Source organism: Pagrus pagrus (genome assembly GCF_965226575.1).
Source record: "Pagrus pagrus genome assembly, chromosome: 23".
NCBI lineage: Eukaryota > Metazoa > Chordata > Actinopteri > Spariformes > Sparidae > Pagrus > Pagrus pagrus.
Window position 1 is genome coordinate 11099870 of NC_140205.1, and position 3743 is coordinate 11103612.

The following is a 3743-nucleotide window of genomic DNA, read 5'->3' on the forward strand; positions in this document are numbered from 1 at the left end:
AAGTCACCTCTTGTTGTGCATGTGCTCGCTCCAGTTCAAGTGTTGTGGAGTCCAAGGCTACCAAGATTGGGGCTCCTCCATCCCAGGCTCCTGCCTCTGTGACGGACAGGACACCAGCTCTGGACGTGTGAGTCATTAACCCATCAAACAGACACATAACTGCAAGGCAACCGTTTGTTTTGCTAAAACAATTTAAGGTGATGGAGGTATAAGCGAAATATATTGTTCATTTGATGGTTTTTGGAATAATCACAGAGAGTTGGCCTCACTGTTTTAGGCTGGCGTTGGAAACAGCTCAGTCTATGAAAAGGTAAAATACAACTGAGACCAAATAATTGTATTTTTTCCCCTCAGTGGTGCTTTACTAATGTAAGGGTGTGGATATAAGGGCTAAGTGGGTAAAAACAAGTATAAGAACAACTACAACAGTCTGGTAAGTTTAAAAGATTACATCACTTTACTGAAATACAACATTTAAAGGTGTAATTTTTTAAGAAAAGTTGATTTTTTTGTCTCAGTCCAAACAAGCTTTGGGATGGCGGCCCACCCGTCCTTTAATTCATTCCACTTCATTTGTTGACGAGTTAAAAATAAACTTTTCTTACAAATAGCACCTTTAAAATCAGGAAAAGACAACACTTAATATCACGATATAACAAAATCCATGATCTAAGAAGACATACAGTATAGTCTCATATCACGATAATATAATCAGTATATTCCCCAGCCTTATAAACCAGCAGTGAGTGAGACAGCCAATATTCTTTTTTATTAATGTTAAACTCTCAGATAACTAAAGTGTCAATGATTGACAAAAACCCACACAAAGATTAAAACCATGTATTATTAACACATCCTGTTTGTGTGTGTGTGTGCAGCCTTGTAGAAAAACGCAGCTCCACCGGGCCGTCATGATAGCTTGGGTAAGAAGTGTGACATTATAATTCGGCAGATCATTTCGCTCGTTGGATCTTTCATTAAAGACGTGGGGAAGGAGAACGTCCTTTCTTTCTCGAGCCTTATTATCTGACAGTACTAGTGAAAGTGTGTTTTTTCTTTAAATGGTGCTTGAAAATTGGTATTTTCTAAAATAACAATGCTCTTTCTCTAATGATGTTGCATTTTCTTTTTTGTTAGTGTGTTCTATCATCCATTGTTTTCTAATTTATTCAGATGGTCATTGTTGATGCTCCCGTTGTCATCTGTTTGCTGTATGCATTGGTCGGTGTATCCATATGTTGTTATTTCGTAAGTACAATGACATGTTGGTAGAATTAGACAGAAATTACATTCACTGTCAAATATGAACTTAATGCATTTAAGAAACCATCCAACAGCAATGTTTTCCTCGTGTTTTCAGACCTGTGGAGAGCTATTTTATGGCCTGCGCGGTTGCTTATACAAAGCGTGTGGAGGAGAGGAAACGGTTCCAGTGGTGTTCTTCAGAAAGAACAACAATAACCAAACAGAGGAAGAAAACGGGAACGGCGATGAAGAAAAAGAGATTTTTTCAGTTGCAGATTTAATGTTTTCAGATTCAGATCTTCTTTTTGTCCTTTGGCTGTGATTCGGCTCCAGAAGTTAGTCCACCGCTTTGGTTCAGACTGAAATATCTTAACTACTGTTAACTACCTCTGGGAAACTCACGGTTCCCAGTGGATGAACCCTCATGACTTTGGTGACCCCCTGGCCTTTTCTCTCGTGCCACGATAAAGTTGGCTATCGGACGGTATAGACATCAGAGGACGGTTTCGGTATCAAGTGAAGTGTTTGAATACATGCAAAACTAATGACTGTCCCATCAGCCGTACTAATGAGCAAATGTGAGCATGCTAACACAGCAAACTTAAATGGTGATCACGCTAAACATTACCTTCCAAACACCGGCATGGTAGGATTGTCATTGTGAGCATGTAAAGGCCCCGACACACCGGGCCGACTTCAGCCCGTCGGATATTATCAGGGCCGTCAGTGAGTGTCGGTGGCTCTAGTCGGTGTGTGTTCCCAACCGTTTCCACTGGACTAGACGGTTCTTGTCGGTGTATTTTTGGCCGATTGAGCACGTAGAATCGGCTTGTCGGTGAGAGAAATCACTCTGATTTGCTGTGCAGGTAGGCGGATCAGTGCACGACCATAAGTCTTCATCCTCTGTCTGTACTATCAAATTTCAAAGTGGTGGGAAGACAAAGAGACACTACCATTCCCATCGAGACTCGCTGCACAGACAGGACGTTCCTCTTGTTTTTCCAGCTCAGCTCCGCCTCTCTGCGCTGAGACCATGAAGCCATAAATGTGATGAAAAGCTTGTACCTCGCCCCTTCAATGCCTGGTACAGTATCAGAATGATTATGGGGACTTCAACAAAATGAATAACACTGTCAAACAAAAATGGCCTTGTGACTGGAAACCCTGGTGTGTTTAGGGGCCGTTTCCGAGCAGTCACTGTTTGATTTCCCCTCATCACACTTCAACTAATGTAATACAGGCAGGGCAGGATCCTCTGGCTGACTGTAGCTATTGTAAACAGCAGTAAACCATCCGGTCTGTCAGGGTGAAAGACAGAGATAGTGTGTCCGTTACTGCCGGTAAGTGAGGAGATTTATCTTGACAACGCACCTTAGTTTGTGCATACTTTCTCCACACTTGTCACATTTTCAAATTTCTCAGATTCCTACTTAAAACAGCTATAGTCATACTTTCAGCCACAGAGGGCAGCTGTTGTCAATGAAAGTAGCTTGAAATATCCACCGTACGCTACCTGCTCAGTACCAAACAGCAGATAGACAGAAATAGTGATTAGCTACTGAACACAGTGGAGCATGTCGCAGCTCAGGAGCTGGTGGAGACCAAAAACAGAGCCAAAAGAAAGTGAATATTGGGCTTAAAGGAACAGTTCACCCAAGAATGAAAATTCAGTCATTACCGTCATTCGGTCATTTGTTGCTACAGCCTTACTTGGTCCGGTGGCATCTGTAGCTTCTAGTGGCTAATGTTAGCAAAGTCAAGGTAGATATTAGATAGAGTCAGTTTGTTGTTTTCATGACTTTAAACTGTATTATCCTACAATTTTGGCATCAGTTGCTTCTGTTTAGCAGAAGTTGTAAATGATAGTCTCCAGAATCAATGTGTAAGCAGCTTTATGACCGTTTTGGTCGAGATTGGGATCATTTTTAATAATTTACGCACTTTTCTTTTATTGCACGATAATATGTTGCTGTTTTTGTATTTTTTCTGAATGTAAAGTCATAACCTCTAAGGCACCAACTGTCAAATAAATGTAGCCTAGTGGTGCAAAAACTATATTTGCAGTGGAGAAGAAATATATTTAATACAAAGTAACAAAATGTTGGTCCAAGTACCTCAGACGTTCACTTGTAGTGAATGTCCTGAGTTACTTTCCACCACTGTATGAGATGCTCACTACTGTTCTGTCAGAGCACCATGACTGTAAGGAAGCAGATGTGACACTTTTCAATTGATTGTGCCAGTTGCTGTATTGCTTCGGTTTTACCTCACTTCTTATATTACCTCATAGAGATTCAATATTTTTTATTTTTTTGATAATTTTTAGGATTTTCTTGCAGGTTTGCACGTCTCAACTGTCATGCCGGGATTATCGTATGGCACATTGGTCTGCTTCTGTGGTCTTTATTGTGGCTTCAGTGTACACTTCACAGTCTTGAACACTTTCCAGGCAAGTAAGTAAATAAATAAACACAACAAACAAAATTAATTCTGAATCG